Below are 23,061 nucleotides of genomic sequence, written 5' to 3' on the forward strand. Positions count from 1 at the left end.
TTTTAAAATTACTGTCGTAGATGATGTCTGTGCCATCCATGAGTTCAGAATCGTCAAATTTACAGATTTGAAAAGATGGTCAAAATCAATTATGACATCATCAGTGATGTCACAATTGACATTATCGGTTTTAAAATTACTGTCGTAGATGATGTCCGTGCCATCCGTGAGTTCAGAAGCGTTAATTTTACAGTTTTGAAAAGATGGTTAAAATCAATTATGACATCATCAGTGATGTCACAATTGACATTATCGGTTTTAAAATTACTGTCGTAGATGATGTCTGTGCCATTCGTGAATTCAGAAGCATCAATTTCACAGTTTTGAAAAGATGTTGAAGTCAATTATGACATCATCAGTGATGTCACAATTGACATAATCGGTTTTAAAATTACTGTCGTAGATGATGTCCGTGCCATCCGTGAGTTCAGAATCGTCAAATTTACAGTTTTGAAAAGATGGTTAAAATCAATTATGACATCATCAGTGATGTCACAATTGACATTATCGGTTTTAACATTACTGTCAGAGATGATGTCCGTGCCATCCGTGAGTTCAGAAGCATCAATTTTACAGTTTTGAAAAGATGTCAAAATCAATTATGACATCATCAGTGATGTCACAATTGACATTATCGGTTTTAAAATTACTGTCATAGATGACATAGGAGCTGTGCAGCTCAGCCAAATATGTTCCATGTGTGATAACTGTACTGTCTCTCTGCTTGTATTGTTACCTACCTGGCTGTTTCTGTGACCAGTGGCGCCGCTGATGGCTGCCTAGGCGCTGTTCAGCTCGGTGGGTATGTGCTCCCTATGTGATAACTGTACTTAATGTTACCTTCCTGGCTGTTGCAGCGACCAGTGGCGCCGCTGATGGCTGCCTAGGCGCTGTGCAGCTCGGTGGGTATGTGCTCCCTATGTGATAACTGTACTTAATGTTACCTTCCTGGCTGTTGCAGCGACCAGTGGCGCCGCTGATGGCTGCCTAGGCGCTGTGCAGCTCGGTGGGTATGTGCTCCCTATGTGATAACTGTACTTAATGTTACCTTCCTGGCTGTTGCAGCGACCAGTGGCGCCGCTGATGGCTGCCTAGGCGCTGTGCAGCTTGGCCAAATATGTTCCATGTGTGATAACTGTACTGTCTCTCTGCTTGTATTGTTACCTACCTGGCTGTTTCTGTGACCAGTGGCGCCGCTAATGGCTGCCTAGGCGCTGTTCAGCTCGGTGGGTATGTGCTCCCTATGTGATAACTGTACTTAATGTTACCTTCCTGGCTGTTGCAGCGACCAGTGGCGCCGCTGATGGCTGCCTAGGCGCTGTGCAGCTCGGCGGGTATGTGTTCCCCACATGTAATGTCTTAATGTAATATATGTAATGCCTTCACCCCCCCACCTTCATCCCTGCTTGATGCTGCACTGTAAATCCACAAAAAATTCCTAGTGTGCGCAAGCATACATGGCCAATAAAGTTGATTCTGATGTCCATGCCATTCGTGAGTTCAGAAGCATCAATTTTACAGTTTTGAAAAGATGGTCGAAATCAATTATGACATCATCAGTGATGTCACAATTGCCATAATCGGTTTTAAAATTACTGTCGTAGATGATGTCCGTGCCATCCGTGAGTTCAGAATCGTCAAATTTACAGTTTTGAAAAGATGGTCGAAATCAATTATGACATCATCAGTGATGTCACAATTGACATTATCGGTTTTAAAATTACTGTCGTAGATGATGTCCGTGCCATCCGTGAGTTCAGAAGCATCAATTTTACAGTTTTGAAAAGATGTCAAAATCAATTATGACATCATCAGTGATGTCACAATTGACATTATAGGTTTTAAAATTACTGTCATAGATGATGTCCATGCCATTCGTGAGTTTAGAAGCATCAATTTTACAGTTTTGAAAAGATGGTCGAAATCAATTATGACATCATCAGTGATGACACAATTGCCATAATCGGTTTTAAAATTACTGTCGTAGATGATGTCTGTGCCATCCATGAGTTCAGAATCGTCAAATTTACAGATTTGAAAAGATGGTCAAAATCAATTATGACATCATCAGTGATGTCACAATTGACATTATCGGTTTTAAAATTACTGTCGTAGATGATGTCCGTGCCATCCGTGAGTTCAGAAGCGTTAATTTTACAGTTTTGAAAAGATGGTTAAAATCAATTATGACATCATCAGTGATGTCACAATTGACATTATCGGTTTTAAAATTACTGTCGTAGATGATGTCTGTGCCATTCGTGAATTCAGAAGCATCAATTTCACAGTTTTGAAAAGATGTTGAAGTCAATTATGACATCATCAGTGATGTCACAATTGACATAATCGGTTTTAAAATTACTGTCGTAGATGATGTCCGTGCCATCCGTGAGTTCAGAATCGTCAAATTTACAGTTTTGAAAAGATGGTTAAAATCAATTATGACATCATCAGTGATGTCACAATTGACATTATCGGTTTTAAAATTACTGTCGTAGATGATGTCCGTGCCATCCGTGAGTTCAGAAGCATCAATTTTACAGTTTTGAAAAGATGTCAAAATCAATTATGACATCATCAGTGATGTCACAATTGACAGTATCGGTTTTAAAATTACTGTCATAGATGATGTCCATGCCATTCGTGAGTTCAGAAGCATCAATTTTACAGTTTTGAAAAGATGGTCGAAATCAATTATGACATCATCAGTGATGTCACAATTGACATAATCGGTTTTAAAATTTCTGTCGTAGATGATGTCTGTGCCATTCGTGAATTCAGAAGCATCAATTTTACAGTTTTGAAAAGATGTCGAAATCAATTATGACATCATCAGTGATGTCACAATTGACATAATCGGTTTTAAAATTACTGTCGTAGATGATGTCCGTGCCATTCGTGAATTAAGAAGCATCAATTTCACAGTTTTGAAAAGATGTCGAAATCAATTATGACATCATCAGTGATGTCACAATTGACATAATCGGTTTTAAAATTACTGTCATAGATGATGTCCGTGCCATTCGTGAATTCAGAAGCATCAATTTCACAGTTTTGAAAAGATGGTCGAAATCAATTATGACATCATCAGTGATGTCACAATTGACATAATCGGTTTTAAAATTACTGTCGTAGATGATGTCCGTGCCATTCGTGAGTTCAGAAGCATCAATTTTACAGTTTTGAAAAGATGTCGAAATCAATTATGACATCATCAGTGAAGTCACAATTGACATTATCGGTTTTAAAATTACTGTCGTAGATGATGTCCGTGCCATCCGTGAGTTCAGAAGCGTCAATTTTACAGTTTTGAAAAGATGGTTAAAATCAATTATGACATCATCAGTGATGTCACAATTGACATTATCGGTTTTAAAATTACTGTCGTAGATGATGTCTGTGCCATTCGTGAATTCAGAAGCATCAATTTCACAGTTTTGAAAAGATGTCGAAATCAATTATGACATCATCAGTGATGTCACAATTGACATAATCGGTTTTAAAATTACTGTCGTAGATGATGTCCGTGCCATTCGTGAGTTCAGAAGCATCAATTTCACAGTTTTGAAAATATGTCTAAATCAATTATGACATCATCAGTGATGTCACAATTGACATAATCGGTTTTAAAATTACTGTCGTAGATGATGTCTGTGCCATCTGTGAGTTCAGAAGCGTCAATTTTACAGTTTTGAAAAGATGATCAAAATCAATTATGACATCATCAGTGATGTCACAATTGACATTATCGGTTTTAAAATTACTGTCGTAGATGATGTCCGTGCCATCCGTGAGTTCAGAATCGTCAAATTTACAGTTTTGAAAAGATGGTCGAAATCAATTATGACATCATCAGTGATGTCACAATTGACATAATCGGTTTTAAAATTACTGTCGTAGATGATGTCTGTGCCATCCGTGAGTTCAGAATCGTCAAATTTACAGATTTGAAAAGATGGTCGAAATCAATTATGACATCATCAGTGATGTCACAATTGACATAATCGGTTTTAAAATTACTGTCGTAGATGATGTCTGTGCCATCCATGAGTTCAGAATCGTCAAATTTACAGATTTGAAAAGATGGTCAAAATCAATTATAACATCATCAGTGATGTCACAATTGACATTATCGGTTTTAAAATTACTGTCGTAGATGATGTCCGTGCCATCCGTGAGTTCAGAAGCGTTAATTTTACAGTTTTGAAAAGATGGTTAAAATCAATTATGACATCATCAGTGATGTCACAATTGACATTATCGGTTTTAAAATTACTGTCGTAGATGATGTCTGTGCCATTCGTGAATTCAGAAGCATCAATTTCACAGTTTTGAAAAGATGTTGAAATCAATTATGACATCATCAGTGATGTCACAATTGACATAATCGGTTTTAAAATTACTGTCGTAGATGATGTCCGTGCCATCCGTGAGTTCAGAATCGTCAAATTTACAGTTTTGAAAAGATGGTTCAAATCAATTATGACATCATCAGTGATGTCACAATTGACATAATCGGTTTTAAAATTACTGTCGTAGATGATGTCCGTGCCATTCGTGAGTACAGAAGCATTAATTTTACAGTTTTGAAAAGATGGTCGAAATCAATTATGACATCATCAGTGTTGTCACAATTGCCATAATCGGTTTTAAAATTACTGTCGTAGATGATGTCCGTGCCATCCGTGAGTTCAGAATCGTCAAATTTACAGTTTTGAAAAGATGGTCGAAATCAATTATGACATCATCAGTGATGTCACAATTGACATTATCGGTTTTAAAATTACTGTCGTAGATGATGTCAGTGCCATCCGTGAGTTCAGAAGCGTCAATTTTACAGTTTTGAAAAGATGGTTAAAATCAATTATGACATCATCAGTGATGTCACAATTGACATAATCGGTTTTAAAATTTCTGTCGTAGATGATGTCTGTGCCATTCGTGAATTCAGAAGCATCAATTTCACAGTTTTGAAAAGATGGTCGAAATCAATTATGACATCATCAGTGATGTCACAATTGACATAATCGGTTTTAAAATTACTGTCGTAGATGATGTCCGTGCCATTCGTGAGTTCAGAAGCATCAATTTTACAGTTTTGAAAAGATGTCGAAATCAATTATGACATCATCAGTGAAGTCACAATTGACATTATCGGTTTTAAAATTACTGTCGTAGATGATGTCCGTGCCATCCGTGAGTTCAGAAGCGTCAATTTTACAGTTTTGAAAAGATGGTTAAAATCAATTATGACATCATCAGTGATGTCACAATTGACATTATCGGTTTTAAAATTACTGTCGTAGATGATGTCTGTGCCATTCGTGAATTCAGAAGCATCAATTTCACAGTTTTGAAAAGATGTCGAAATCAATTATGACATCATCAGTGATGTCACAATTGACATAATCGGTTTTAAAATTACTGTCGTAGATGATGTCCGTGCCATTCGTGAGTTCAGAAGCATCAATTTCACAGTTTTGAAAATATGTCTAAATCAATTATGACATCATCAGTGATGTCACAATTGACATAATCGGTTTTAAAATTACTGTCGTAGATGATGTCTGTGCCATCCGTGAGTTCAGAAGCGTCAATTTTACAGTTTTGAAAAGATGATCAAAATCAATTATGACATCATCAGTGATGTCACAATTGACATTATCGGTTTTAAAATTACTGTCGTAGATGATGTCCGTGCCATCCGTGAGTTCAGAATCGTCAAATTTACAGTTTTGAAAAGATGGTCGAAATCAATTATGACATCATCAGTGATGTCACAATTGACATAATCGGTTTTAAAATTACTGTCGTAGATGATGTCTGTGCCATCCGTGAGTTCAGAATCGTCAAATTTACAGATTTGAAAAGATGGTCGAAATCAATTATGACATCATCAGTGATGTCACAATTGACATAATCGGTTTTAAAATTACTGTCGTAGATGATGTCTGTGCCATCCATGAGTTCAGAATCGTCAAATTTACAGATTTGAAAAGATGGTCAAAATCAATTATAACATCATCAGTGATGTCACAATTGACATTACCGGTTTTAAAATTACTGTCGTAGATGATGTCTGTGCCATTCGTGAATTCAGAAGCATCAATTTCACAGTTTTGAAAAGATGTTGAAATCAATTATGACATCATCAGTGATGTCACAATTGACATAATCGGTTTTAAAATTACTGTCGTAGATGATGTCCGTGCCATCCGTGAGTTCAGAATCGTCAAATTTACAGTTTTGAAAAGATGGTTAAAATCAATTATGACATCATCAGTGATGTCACAATTGACATTATCGGTTTTAAAATTACTGTCGTAGATGATGTCCGTGCCATCCGTGAGTTCAGAAGCATCAATTTTACAGTTTTGAAAAGATGTCAAAATCAATTATGACATCATCAGTGATGTCACAATTGACATTATCGGTTTTAAAATTACTGTCATAGATGATGTCCATGCCATTCGTGAGTTCAGAAGCATCAATTTTACAGTTTTGAAAAGATGGTCGAAATCAATTATGACATCATCAGTGATGTCACAATTGCCATAATCGGTTTTAAAATTACTGTCGTAGATGATGTCCGTGCCATCCGTGAGTTCAGAATCGTCAAATTTACAGTTTTGAAAAGATGGTCGAAATCAATTATGACATCATCAGTGATGTCACAATTGACATAATCGGTTTTAAAATTACTGTCGTAGATGATGTCTGTGCCATCCATGAGTTCAGAATCGTCAAATTTACAGATTTGAAAAGATGGTCAAAATCAATTATGACATCATCAGTGATGTCACAATTGACATAATCGGTTTTAAAATTACTGTCGTAGATGAAGTCCGTGCCATCCGTGAGTTCAGAAGCGTCAATTTTACAGTTTTGAAAAGAAGGTCAAAATCAATTATGACATCATCAGTGATGTCACAATTGACATTATCGGTTTTAAAATTACTGTCGTAGATTATGTCCGTGCCGTCCGTGAGTTCAGAATCGTCAATTTTACAGTTTAGAAAAGATGGTCAAAATCAATTATGACATCACTGATGATGTCACAATTGACATTATAGGTTTTAAAATTACTGTCGTAGATGATGTCCGTGCCATCCGTGAGTTCAGAATCGTCAAATTTGCAGTTTTGAAAAGATGGTTAAAATCAATTATGACATCATCAGTGATGTCACAATTGACATTATTGGTTTTAAAATTACTGTCGTAGATGATGTCTGTGCCATCCATGAGTTCAGAATCGTCAAATTTACAGATTTGAAAAGATGGTCAAAATCAATTATGACATCATCAGTGATGTCACAATTGACATTATCGGTTTTAAAATTACTGTCGTAGATGATGTCCGTGCCATCCGTGAGTTCAGAAGCGTTAATTTTACAGTTTTGAAAAGATGGTTAAAATCAATTATGACATCATCAGTGATGTCACAATTGACATTATCGGTTTTAAAATTACTGTCGTAGATGATGTCTGTGCCATTCGTGAATTCAGAAGCATCAATTTCACAGTTTTGAAAAGATGTCGAAATCAATTATGACATCATCAGTGATGTCACAATTGACATAATCGGTTTTAAAATTACTGTCGTAGATGATGTCCGTGCCATCCGTGAGTTCAGAATCGTCAAATTTACAGTTTTGAAAAGATGGTTAAAATCAATTATGACATCATCAGTGATGTCACAATTGACATTATCGGTTTTAAAATTACTGTCGTAGATGATGTCCGTGCCATCCGTGAGTTCAGAAGCATCAATTTTACAGTTTCTAAAAGATGTCAAAATCAATTATGACATCATCAGTGATGTCACAATTGACATTATCGGTTTTAAAATTACTGTCATAGATGATGTCCATGCCATTCGTGAGTTCAGAAGCATCAATTTTACAGTTTTGAAAAGATGGTCGAAATCAATTATGACATCATCAGTGATGTCACAATTGCCATAATCGGTTTTAAAATTACTGTCGTAGATGATGTCCGTGCCATCCGTGAGTTCAGAATCGTCAAATTTACAGTTTTGAAAAGATGGTCGAAATCAATTATGACATCATCAGTGATGTCACAATTGACATAATCGGTTTTAAAATTACTGTCGTAGATGATGTCCGTGCCATTCGTGAGTTCAGAAGCATCAATTTTACAGTTTTGAAAAGATGTCGAAATCAATTATGACATCATCAGTGAAGTCACAATTGACATTATCGGTTTTAAAATTACTGTCGTAGATGATGTCCGTGCCATCCGTGAGTTCAGAAGCGTCAATTTTACAGTTTTGAAAAGATGGTTAAAATCAATTATGACATCATCAGTGATGTCACAATTGACATTATCGGTTTTAAAATTACTGTCGTAGATGATGTCTGTGCCATTCGTGAATTCAGAAGCATCAATTTCACAGTTTTGAAAAGATGTCGAAATCAATTATGACATCATCAGTGATGTCACAATTGACATAATCGGTTTTAAAATTACTGTCGTAGATGATGTCCGTGCCATTCGTGAGTTCAGAAGCATCAATTTCACAGTTTTGAAAATATGTCTAAATCAATTATGACATCATCAGTGATGTCACAATTGACATAATCGGTTTTAAAATTACTGTCGTAGATGATGTCTGTGCCATCCGTGAGTTCAGAAGCGTCAATTTTACAGTTTTGAAAAGATGGTCAAAATCAATTATGACATCATCAGTGATGTCACAATTGCCATTATCGGTTTTAAAATTACTGTCGTAGATGATGTCCGTGCCATCCGTGAGTTCAGAAGCGTCAATTTTACAGTTTTGAAAAGATAGTTAAAATCAATTATGACATCATCAGTGATGTCACAATTGACATTATCGGTTTTAAAATTACTGTCGTAGATGATGTCCGTGCCATTCGTGAATTAAGAAGCATCAATTTCACAGTTTTGAAAAGATGTCGAAATCAATTATGACATCATCAGTGATGTCACAATTGACATAATCGGTTTTAAAATTACTGTCGTAGATGATGTCCGTGCCATTCGTGAGTTCAGAAGCATCAATTTCACAGTTTTGAAAATATGTCTAAATCAATTATGACATCATCAGTGATGTCACAATTGACATAATCGGTTTTAAAATTACTGTCGTAGATGATGTCTGTGCCATCCTTGAGTTCAGAAGCGTCAATTTAACAGTTTTGAAAAGATGGTCAAAATCAATTATGACATCATCAGTGATGTCACAATTGACATAATCGGTTTTAAAATTACTGTCGTAGATGATGTCCGTGCCATTCGTGAGTTCAGAAGCATCAATTTCACAGTTTTGAAAATATGTCTAAATCAATTATGACATCATCAGTGATGTCACAATTGACATAATCGGTAATAAAATTACTGTCGTAGATGATGTCTGTGCCATCCGTGAGTTCAGAAGCGTCAATTTTACAGTTTTGAAAAGATGGTCAAAATCAATTATGACATCATCAGTGATGTCACAATTGACATAATCGGTTTTAAAATTACTGTCGTAGATGATGTCCGTGCCATCCGTGAGTTCAGAATCGTCAAATTTACAGTTTTGAAAAGATGGTTAAAATCAATTATGACATCATCAGTGATGTCACAATTGACATCGGTTTTAAAATTACTGTCGTAGATGATGTCCGTGCCATTCGTGAGTTCAGAAGCATCAATTTTACAGTTTGGAAAAGATGTCGAAATCAATTATGACATCATCAGTGATGTCACAATTGACATTATCGGTTTTAAAATTACTGTCGTAGATGATGTCTGTGCCATTCGTGAATTCAGAAGCATCAATTTCACAGTTTTGAAAAGATGTCGAAATCAATTATGACATCATCAGTGATGTCACAATTGACATAATCGGTTTTAAAATTACTGTCGTAGATGATGTCCGTGCCATCCGTGAGTTCAGAATCGTCAAATTTACAGTTTTGAAAAGATGGTCGAAATCAATTACGACATCATCAGTGATGTCACAATTGACATAATCGGTTTTAAAATTACTGTCGTAGATGATGTCTGTGCCATCCGTGAGTTCAGAAGCGTCAATTTTACAGTTTTGAAAAGATGGTCAAAATCAATTATGACATTATCAGTGATGTCACAATTGACATAATCGGTTTTAAAATTTCTGTCGTAGATGATGTCTGTGCCATTCGTGAATTCAGAAGCATCAATTTTACAGTTTTGAAAAGATGTCGAAATCAATTATGACATCATCAGTGATGTCACAATTGACATAATCGGTTTTAAAATTACTGTCGTAGATGATGTCCGTGCCATTCGTGAATTAAGAAGCATCAATTTCACAGTTTTGAAAAGATGTCGAAATCAATTATGACATCATCAGTGATGTCACAATTGACATAATCGGTTTTAAAATTACTGTCATAGATGATGTCCGTGCCATTCGTGAGTACAGAAGCATTAATTTTACAGTTTTGAAAAGATGGTCGAAATCAATTATGACATCATCAGTGTTGTCACAATTGCCATAATCGGTTTTAAAATTACTGTCGTAGATGATGTCCGTGCCATCCGTGAGTTCAGAATCGTCAAATTTACAGTTTTGAAAAGATGGTCGAAATCAATTATGACATCATCAGTGATGTCACAATTGACATTATCGGTTTTAAAATTACTGTCGTAGATGATGTCAGTGCCATCCGTGAGTTCAGAAGCGTCAATTTTACAGTTTTGAAAAGATGGTTAAAATCAATTATGACATCATCAGTGATGTCACAATTGACATAATCGGTTTTAAAATTTCTGTCGTAGATGATGTCTGTGCCATTCGTGAATTCAGAAGCATCAATTTCACAGTTTTGAAAAGATGGTCGAAATCAATTATGACATCATCAGTGATGTCACAATTGACATAATCGGTTTTAAAATTACTGTCGTAGATGATGTCCGTGCCATTCGTGAGTTCAGAAGCATCAATTTTACAGTTTTGAAAAGATGTCGAAATCAATTATGACATCATCAGTGAAGTCACAATTGACATTATCGGTTTTAAAATTACTGTCGTAGATGATGTCCGTGCCATCCGTGAGTTCAGAAGCGTCAATTTTACAGTTTTGAAAAGATGGTTAAAATCAATTATGACATCATCAGTGATGTCACAATTGACATTATCGGTTTTAAAATTACTGTCGTAGATGATGTCCGTGCCATCCGTGAGTTCAGAAGCGTCAATTTTACAGTTTTGAAAAGATAGTTAAAATCAATTATGACATCATCAGTGATGTCACAATTGACATTATCGGTTTTAAAATTACTGTCGTAGATGATGTCCGTGCCATTCGTGAATTAAGAAGCATCAATTTCACAGTTTTGAAAAGATGTCGAAATCAATTATGACATCATTAGTGATGTCACAATTGACATAATCGGTTTTAAAATTACTGTCGTAGATGATGTCCGTGCCATTCGTGAGTTCAGAAGCATCAATTTCACAGTTTTGAAAATATGTCTAAATCAATTATGACATCATCAGTGATGTCACAATTGACATAATCGGTTTTAAAATTACTGTCGTAGATGATGTCTGTGCCATCCGTGAGTTCAGAAGCGTCAATTTAACAGTTTTGAAAAGATGGTCAAAATCAATTATGACATCATCAGTGATGTCACAATTGACATAATCGGTTTTAAAATTACTGTCGTAGATGATGTCCGTGCCATTCGTGAGTTCAGAAGCATCAATTTCACAGTTTTGAAAATATGTCTAAATCAATTATGACATCATCAGTGATGTCACAATTGACATAATCGGTAATAAAATTACTGTCGTAGATGATGTCTGTGCCATCCGTGAGTTCAGAAGCGTCAATTTTACAGTTTTGAAAAGATGGTCAAAATCAATTATGACATCATCAGTGATGTCACAATTGACATAATCGGTTTTAAAATTACTGTCGTAGATGATGTCCGTGCCATCCGTGAGTTCAGAATCGTCAAATTTACAGTTTTGAAAAGATGGTTAAAATCAATTATGACATCATCAGTGATGTCACAATTGACATTGGTTTTAAAATTACTGTCGTAGATGATGTCCGTGCCATTCGTGAGTTCAGAAGCATCAATTTTACAGTTTGGAAAAGATGTCGAAATCAATTATGACATCATCAGTGATGTCACAATTGACATTATCGGTTTTAAAATTACTGTCGTAGATGATGTCTGTGCCATTCGTGAATTCAGAAGCATCAATTTCACAGTTTTGAAAAGATGTCGAAATCAATTATGACATCATCAGTGATGTCACAATTGACATAATCGGTTTTAAAATTACTGTCGTAGATGATGTCCGTGCCATCCGTGAGTTCAGAATCGTCAAATTTACAGTTTTGAAAAGATGGTCGAAATCAATTACGACATCATCAGTGATGTCACAATTGACATAATCGGTTTTAAAATTACTGTCGTAGATGATGTCTGTGCCATCCGTGAGTTCAGAAGCGTCAATTTTACAGTTTTGAAAAGATGGTCAAAATCAATTATGACATCATCAGTGATGTCACAATTGACATAATCGGTTTTAAAATTTCTGTCGTAGATGATGTCTGTGCCATTCGTGAATTCAGAAGCATCAATTTTACAGTTTTGAAAAGATGTCGAAATCAATTATGACATCATCAGTGATGTCACAATTGACATAATCGGTTTTAAAATTACTGTCGTAGATGATGTCCGTGCCATTCGTGAATTAAGAAGCATCAATTTCACAGTTTTGAAAAGATGTCGAAATCAATTATGACATCATCAGTGATGTCACAATTGACATAATCGGTTTTAAAATTACTGTCATAGATGATGTCCGTGCCATTCGTGAGTACAGAAGCATTAATTTTACAGTTTTGAAAAGATGGTCGAAATCAATTATGACATCATCAGTGTTGTCACAATTGCCATAATCGGTTTTAAAATTACTGTCGTAGATGATGTCCGTGCCATCCGTGAGTTCAGAATCGTCAAATTTACAGTTTTGAAAAGATGGTTGAAATCAATTATGACATCATCAGTGATGTCACAATTGACATTATCGGTTTTAAAATTACTGTCGTAGATGATGTCAGTGCCATCCGTGAGTTCAGAAGCGTCAATTTTACAGTTTTGAAAAGATGGTTAAAATCAATTATGACATCATCAGTGATGTCACAATTGACATAATCGGTTTTAAAATTTCTGTCGTAGATGATGTCTGTGCCATTCGTGAATTCAGAAGCATCAATTTCACAGTTTTGAAAAGATGGTCGAAATCAATTATGACATCATCAGTGATGTCACAATTGACATAATCGGTTTTAAAATTACTGTCGTAGATGATGTCCGTGCCATTCGTGAGTTCAGAAGCATCAATTTTACAGTTTTGAAAAGATGTCGAAATCAATTATGACATCATCAGTGAAGTCACAATTGACATTATCGGTTTTAAAATTACTGTCGTAGATGATGTCCGTGCCATCCGTGAGTTCAGAAGCGTCAATTTTACAGTTTTGAAAAGATGGTTAAAATCAATTATGACATCATCAGTGATGTCACAATTGACATTATCGGTTTTAAAATTACTGTCGTAGATGATGTCTGTGCCATTCGTGAATTCAGAAGCATCAATTTCACAGTTTTGAAAAGATGTCGAAATCAATTATGACATCATCAGTGATGTCACAATTGACATAATCGGTTTTAAAATTACTGTCGTAGATGATGTCCGTGCCATTCGTGAGTTCAGAAGCATCAATTTCACAGTTTTGAAAATATGTCTAAATCAATTATGACATCATCAGTGATGTCACAATTGACATAATCGGTTTTAAAATTACTGTCGTAGATGATGTCTGTGCCATCCGTGAGTTCAGAAGCGTCAATTTTACAGTTTTGAAAAGATGATCAAAATCAATTATGACATCATCAGTGATGTCACAATTGACATTATCGGTTTTAAAATTACTGTCGTAGATGATGTCCGTGCCATCCGTGAGTTCAGAAGCGTCAATTTTACAGTTTTGAAAAGATAGTTAAAATCAATTATGACATCATCAGTGATGTCACAATTGACATTATCTGTTTTAAAATTACTGTCGTAGATGATGTCCGTGCCATTCGTGAATTAAGAAGCATCAATTTCACAGTTTTGAAAAGATGTCGAAATCAATTATGACATCATCAGTGATGTCACAATTGACATAATCGGTTTTAAAATTACTGTCGTAGATGATGTCCGTGCCATTCGTGAGTTCGGAAGCATCAATTTCACAGTTTTGAAAATATGTCTAAATCAATTATGACATCATCAGTGATGTCACAATTGACATAATCGGTTTTAAAATTACTGTCGTAGATGATGTCTGTGCCATCCGTGAGTTCAGAAGCGTCAATTTTACAGTTTTGAAAAGATGGTCAAAATCAATTATGACATCATCAGTGATGTCACAATTGACATAATCGGTTTTAAAATTACTGTCGTAGATGATGTCCGTGCCATCCGTGAGTTCAGAATCGTCAAATTTACAGTTTTGAAAAGATGGTTAAAATCAATTATGACATCATCAGTGATGTCACAATTGACATCGGTTTTAAAATTACTGTCGTAGATGATGTCCGTGCCATTCGTGAGTTCAGAAGCATCAATTTTACAGTTTTGAAAAGATGGTTAAAATCAATTATGACATCATCAGTGATGTCACAATTGACATAATCGGTTTTAAAATTACTGTCGTAGATGATGTCCGTGCCATTCGTGAGTTCAGAAGCATCAATTTCACAGTTTTGAAAATATGTCTAAATTAATTATGACATCATCAGTGATGTCACAATTGACATAATCGGTTTTAAAATTTCTGTCGTAGATGATGTCTGTGCCATTCGTGAATTCAGAAGCATCAATTTCACAGTTTTGAAAAGATAGTCGAAATCAATTATGACATCATCAGTGATGTCACAATTGACATAATCGGTTTTAAAATTACTGTCGTAGATGATGTCCGTGCCATTCGTGAGTTCAGAAGCATCAATTTTACAGTTTTGAAAAGATGTCGAAATCAATTATGACATCATCAGTGAAGTCACAATTGACATTATCGGTTTTAAAATTACTGTCGTAGATGATGTCCGTGCCATCCGTGAGTTCAGAAGCGTCAATTTTACAGTTTTGAAAAGATGGTTAAAATCAATTATGACATCATCAGTGATGTCACAATTGACATTATCGGTTTTAAAATTACTGTCGTAGATGATGTCTGTGCCATTCGTGAATTCAGAAGCATCAATTTCACAGTTTTGAAAAGATGTCGAAATCAATTATGACATCATCAGTGATGTCACAATTGACATAATCGGTTTTAAAATTACTGTCGTAGATGATGTCCGTGCCATTCGTGAGTTCAGAAGCATCAATTTCACAGTTTTGAAAATATGTCTAAATCAATTATGACATCATCAGTGATGTCACAATTGACATAATCGGTTTTAAAATTACTGTCGTAGATGATGTCTGTGCCATCCGTGAGTTCAGAAGCGTCAATTTTACAGTTTTGAAAAGATGGTCAAAATCAATTATGACATCATCAGTGATGTCACAATTGACATTATCGGTTTTAAAATTACTGTCGTAGATGATGTCCGTGCCATCCGTGAGTTCAGAAGCGTCAATTTTACAGTTTTGAAAAGATAGTTAAAATCAATTATGACATCATCAGTGATGTCACAATTGACATTATCTGTTTTAAAATTACTGTCGTAGATGATGTCCGTGCCATTCGTGAATTAAGAAGCATCAATTTCACAGTTTTGAAAAGATGGTCAAAATCAATTATGACATCATCAGTGATGTCACAATTGACATAATCGGTTTTAAAATTACTGTCGTAGATGATGTCTGTGCCATCCATGAGTTCAGAATCGTCAAATTTACAGATTTGAAAAGATGGTCAAAATCAATTATGACATCATCAGTGATGTCACAATTGACATTATCGGTTTTAAAATTACTGTCGTAGATGATGTCCGTGCCATCCGTGAGTTCAGAAGCGTTAATTTTACAGTTTTGAAAAGATGGTTAAAATCAATTATGACATCATCAGTGATGTCACAATTGACATTATCGGTTTTAAAATTACTGTCGTAGATGATGTCTGTGCCATTCGTGAATTCAGAAGCATCAATTTCACAGTTTTGAAAAGATGTTGAAATCAATTATGACATCATCAGTGATGTCACAATTGACATAATCGGTTTTAAAATTACTGTCGTAGATGATGTCCGTGCCATCCGTGAGTTCAGAATCGTCAAATTTACAGTTTTGAAAAGATGGTTAAAATCAATTATGACATCATCAGTGATGTCACAATTGACATTATCGGTTTTAAAATTACTGTCGTAGATGATGTCCGTGCCATCCGTGAGTTCAGAAGCATCAATTTTACAGTTTTGAAAAGATGTCAAAATCAATTATGACATCATCAGTGATGTCACAATTGACATTATCGGTTTTAAAATTACTGTCATAGATGATGTCCATGCCATTCGTGAGTTCAGAAGCATCAATTTTACAGTTTTGAAAAGATGGTCGAAATCAATTATGACATCATCAGTGATGTCACAATTGCCATAATCGGTTTTAAAATTACTGTCGTAGATGATGTCCGTGCCATCCGTGAGTTCAGAATCGTCAAATTTACAGTTTTGAAAAGATGGTCGAAATCAATTATGACATCATCAGTGATGTCACAATTGACATAATCGGTTTTAAAATTACTGTCGTAGATGATGTCTGTGCCATCCGTGAGTTCAGAATCGTCAAATTTACAGATTTGAAAAGATGGTCGAAATCAATTATGACATCATCAGTGATGTCACAATTGACATAATCGGTTTTAAAATTACTGTCGTAGATGATGTCTGTGCCATCCATGAGTTCAGAATCGTCAAATTTACAGATTTGAAAAGATGGTCAAAATCAATTATGACATCATCAGTGATGTCACAATTGACATAATCGGTTTTAAAATTACTGTCGTAGATGAAGTCCGTGCCATCCGTGAGTTCAGAAGCGTCAATTTTACAGTTTTGAAAAGAAGGTCAAAATCAATTATGACATCATCAGTGATGTCACAATTGACATTATCGGTTTTAAAATTACTGTCGTAGATTATGTCCGTGCCGTCCGTGAGTTCAGAATCGTCAATTTTACAGTTTAGAAAAGATGGTCAAAATCAATTATGACATCACTGATGATGTCACAATTGACATTATAGGTTTTAAAATTACTGTCGTAGATGATGTCCGTGCCATCCGTGAGTTCAGAATCGTCAAATTTGCAGTTTTGAAAAGATGGTTAAAATCAATTATGACATCATCAGTGATGTCACAATTGACATTATTGGTTTTAAAATTACTGTCGTAGATGATGTCTGTGCCATCCATGAGTTCAGAATCGTCAAATTTACAGATTTGAAAAGATGGTCAAAATCAATTATGACATCATCAGTGATGTCACAATTGACATTATCGGTTTTAAAATTACTGTCGTAGATGATGTCCGTGCCATCCGTGAGTTCAGAAGCGTTAATTTTACAGTTTTGAAAAGATGGTTAAAATCAATTATGACATCATCAGTGATGTCACAATTGACATTATCGGTTTTAAAATTACTGTCGTAGATGATGTCTGTGCCATTCGTGAATTCAGAAGCATCAATTTTACAGTTTTGAAAAGATGGTCGAAATCAATTATGACATCATCAGTGATGTCACAATTGACATAATCGGTTTTAAAATTACTGTCGTAGATGATGTCCGTGCCATCCGTGAGTTCAGAATCGTCAAATTTACAGTTTTGAAAAGATGGTCGAAATCAATTATGACATCATCAGTGATGTCACAATTGACATTATCGGTTTTAAAATTACTGTCGTAGATGATGTCCGTGCCATCCGTGAGTTCAGAAGCATCAATTTTACAGTTTTGAAAAGATGTCAAAATCAATTATGACATCATCAGTGATGTCACAATTGACATTATCGGTTTTAAAATTACTGTCATAGATGATGTCCATGCCATTCGTGAGTTCAGAAGCATCAATTTTACAGTTTTGAAAAGATGGTCGAAATCAATTATGACATCATCAGTGATGTCACAATTGCCATAATCGGTTTTAAAATTACTGTCGTAGATGATGTCTGTGCCATCCATGAGTTCAGAATCGTCAAATTTACAGATTTGAAAAGATGGTCAAAATCAATTATGACATCATCAGTGATGTCACAATTGACATAATCGGTTTTAAAATTACTGTCGTAGATGATGTCTGTGCCATCCATGAGTTCAGAATCGTCAAATTTACAGATTTGAAAAGATGGTCAAAATCAATTATGACATCATCAGTGATGTCACAATTGACATTATCGGTTTTAAAATTACTGTCGTAGATGATGTCCGTGCCATCCGTGAGTTCAGAAGCGTTAATTTTACAGTTTTGAAAAGATGGTTAAAATCAATTATGACATCATCAGTGATGTCACAATTGACATTATCGGTTTTAAAATTACTGTCGTAGATGATGTCTGTGCCATTCGTGAATTCAGAAGCATCAATTTCACAGTTTTGAAAAGATGTTGAAGTCAATTATGACATCATCAGTGATGTCACAATTGACATAATCGGTTTTAAAATTACTGTCGTAGATGATGTCCGTGCCATCCGTGAGTTCAGAATCGTCAAATTTACAGTTTTGAAAAGATGGTTAAAATCAATTATGACATCATCAGTGATGTCACAATTGACATTATCGGTTTTAAAATTACTGTTGTAGATGATGTCCGTGCCATCCGTGAGTTCAGAAGCATCAATTTTACAGTTTTGAAAAGATGTCAAAATCAATTATGACATCATCAGTGATGTCACAATTGACATTATCGGTTTTAAAATTACTGTCATAGATGATGTCCATGCCATTCGTGAGTTCAGAAGCATCAATTTTACAGTTTTGAAAAGATGGTCGAAATCAATTATGACATCATCAGTGATGTCACAATTGCCATAATCGGTTTTAAAATTACTGTCGTAGATGATGTCCGTGCCATCCGTGAGTTCAGAATCGTCAAATTTACAGTTTTGAAAAGATGGTCGAAATCAATTATGACATCATCAGTGATGTCACAATTGACATAATCGGTTTTAAAATTACTGTCGTAGATGATGTCTGTGCCATCCGTGAGTTCAGAATCGTCAAATTTACAGATTTGAAAAGATGGTCGAAATCAATTATGACATCTTCAGTGATGTCACAATTGACATAATCGGTTTTAAAATTACTGTCGTAGATGATGTCTGTGCCATCCATGAGTTCAGAATCGTCAAATTTACAGATTTGAAAAGATGGTCAAAATCAATTATGACATCATCAGTGATGTCACAATTGACATTATCGGTTTTAAAATTACTGTCGTAGATGATGTCCGTGCCATCCGTGAGTTCAGAAGCGTTAATTTTACAGTTTTGAAAAGATGGTTAAAATCAATTATGACATCATCAGTGATGTCACAATTGACATTATTGGTTTTAAAATTACTGTCGTAGATGATGTCTGTGCCATTCGTGAATTCAGAAGCATCAATTTCACAGTTTTGAAAAGATGTTGAAATCAATTATGACATCATCAGTGATGTCACAATTGACATAATCGGTTTTAAAATTACTGTCGTAGATGATGTCCGTGCCATCCGTGAGTTCAGAATCGTCAAATTTACAGTTTTGAAAAGATGGTTAAAATCAATTATGACATCATCAGTGATGTCACAATTGACATTATCGGTTTTAAAATTACTGTCGTAGATGATGTCCGTGCCATCCGTGAGTTCAGAAGCATCAATTTTACAGTTTTGAAAAGATGTCAAAATCAATTATGACATCATCAGTGATGTCACAATTGACATTATCGGTTTTAAAATTACTGTCATAGATGATGTCCATGCCATTCGTGAGTTCAGAAGCATCAATTTTACAGTTTTGAAAAGATGGTCGAAATCAATTATGACATCATCAGTGATGTCACAATTGCCATAATCGGTTTTAAAATTACTGTCGTAGATGATGTCCGTGCCATCCGTGAGTTCAGAATCGTCAAATTTACAGTTTTGAAAAGATGGTCGAAATCAATTATGACATCATCAGTGATGTCACAATTGACATAATCGGTTTTAAAATTACTGTCGTAGATGATGTCTGTGCCATCCATGAGTTCAGAATCGTCAAATTTACAGATTTGAAAAGATGGTCAAAATCAATTATGACATCATCAGTGATGTCACAATTGACATAATCGGTTTTAAAATTACTGTCGTAGATGAAGTCCGTGCCATCCGTGAGTTCAGAAGCGTCAATTTTACAGTTTTGAAAAGAAGGTCAAAATCAATTATGACATCATCAGTGATGTCACAATTGACATTATCGGTTTTAAAATTACTGTCGTAGATTATGTCCGTGCCGTCCGTGAGTTCAGAATCGTCAATTTTACAGTTTAGAAAAGATGGTCAAAATCAATTATGACATCACTGATGATGTCACAATTGACATTATAGGTTTTAAAATTACTGTCGTAGATGATGTCCGTGCCATCCGTGAGTTCAGAATCGTCAAATTTGCAGTTTTGAAAAGATGGTTAAAATCAATTATGACATCATCAGTGATGTCACAATTGACATTATTGGTTTTAAAATTACTGTCGTAGATGATGTCTGTGCCATCCATGAGTTCAGAATCGTCAAATTTACAGATTTGAAAAGATGGTCAAAATCAATTATGACATCATCAGTGATGTCACAATTGACATTATCGGTTTTAAAATTACTGTCGTAGATGATGTCCGTGCCATCCGTGAGTTCAGAAGCGTTAATTTTACAGTTTTGAAAAGATGGTTAAAATCAATTATGACATCATCAGTGATGTCACAATTGACATTATCGGTTTTAAAATTACTGTCGTAGATGATGTCTGTGCCATTCGTGAATTCAGAAGCATCAATTTCACAGTTTTGAAAAGATGTCGAAATCAATTATGACATCATCAGTGATGTCACAATTGACATAATCGGTTTTAAAATTACTGTCGTAGATGATGTCCGTGCCATCCGTGAGTTCAGAATCGTCAAATTTACAGTTTTGAAAAGATGGTTAAAATCAATTATGACATTATCAGTGATGTCACAATTGACATTATCGGTTTTAAAATTACTGTCGTAGATGATGTCCGTGCCATCCGTGAGTTCAGAAGCATCAATTTTACAGTTTCTAAAAGATGTCAAAATCAATTATGACATCATCAGTGATGTCACAATTGACATTATCGGTTTTAAAATTACTGTCATAGATGATGTCCATGCCATTCGTGAGTTCAGAAGCATCAATTTTACAGTTTTGAAAAGATGGTCGAAATCAATTATGACATCATCAGTGATGTCACAATTGCCATAATCGGTTTTAAAATTACTGTCGTAGATGATGTCCGTGCCATCCGTGAGTTCAGAATCGTCAAATTTACAGTTTTGAAAAGATGGTCGAAATCAATTATGACATCATCAGTGATGTCACAATTGACATAATCGGTTTTAAAATTACTGTCGTAGATGATGTCCGTGCCATTCGTGAGTTCAGAAGCATCAATTTTACAGTTTTGAAAAGATGGTCGAAATCAATTATGACATCATCAGTGATGTCACAATTGACATTATCGGTTTTAAAATTACTGTCGTAGATGATGTCCGTGCCATCCGTGAGTTCAGAAGCGTCAATTTTACAGTTTTGAAAAGATGGTTAAAATCAATTATGACATCATCAGTGATGTCACAATTGACATTATCGGTTTTAAAATTACTGTCGTAGATGATGTCTGTGCCATTCGTGAATTCAGAAGCATCAATTTCACAGTTTTGAAAAGATGTCGAAATCAATTATGACATCATCAGTGATGTCACAATTGACATAATCGGTTTTAAAATTACTGTCGTAGATGATGTCCGTGCCATTCGTGAGTTCAGAAGCATCAATTTCACAGTTTTGAAAATATGTCTAAATCAATTATGACATCATCATTGATGTCACAATTGACATAATCGGTTTTAAAATTACTGTCGTAGATGATGTCTGTGCCATCCGTGAGTTCAGAAGCGTCAATTTTACAGTTTTGAAAAGATGGTCAAAATCAATTATGACATCATCAGTGATGTCACAATTGACATTATCGGTTTTAAAATTACTGTCGTAGATGATGTCCGTGCCATCCGTGAGTTCAGAAGCGTCAATTTTACAGTTTTGAAAAGATAGTTAAAATCAATTATGACATCATCAGTGATGTCACAATTGACATTATCGGTTTTAAAATTACTGTCGTAGATGATGTCCGTGCCATTCGTGAATTAAGAAGCATCAATTTCACAGTTTTGAAAAGATGTCGAAATCAATTATGACATCATCAGTGATGTCACAATTGACATAATCGGTTTTAAAATTACTGTCGTAGATGATGTCCGTGCCATTCGTGAGTTCAGAAGCATCAATTTCACAGTTTTGAAAATATGTCTAAATCAATTATGACATCATCAGTGATGTCACAATTGACATAATCGGTTTTAAAATTACTGTCGTAGATGATGTCTGTGCCATCCGTGAGTTCAGAAGCGTCAATTTAACAGTTTTGAAAAGATGGTCAAAATCAATTATGACATCATCAGTGATGTCACAATTGACATAATCGGTTTTAAAATTACTGTCGTAGATGATGTCCGTGCCATTCGTGAGTTCAGAAGCATCAATTTCACAGTTTTGAAAATATGTCTAAATCAATTATGACATCATCAGTGATGTCACAATTGACATAATCGGTTTTAAAATTACTGTCGTAGATGATGTCTGTGCCATCCGTGAGTTCAGAAGCGTCAATTTTACAGTTTTGAAAAGATGGTCAAAATCAATTATGACATCATCAGTGATGTCACAATTGACATAATCGGTTTTAAAATTACTGTCGTAGATGATGTCCGTGCCATCCG

The sequence above is a fragment of the Crinia signifera genome, chromosome 9 (genome assembly GCF_055691185.1).
Source record: "Crinia signifera chromosome 9, ASM5569118v1, whole genome shotgun sequence".
Classification (NCBI taxonomy): Eukaryota; Metazoa; Chordata; class Amphibia; order Anura; family Myobatrachidae; genus Crinia; species Crinia signifera.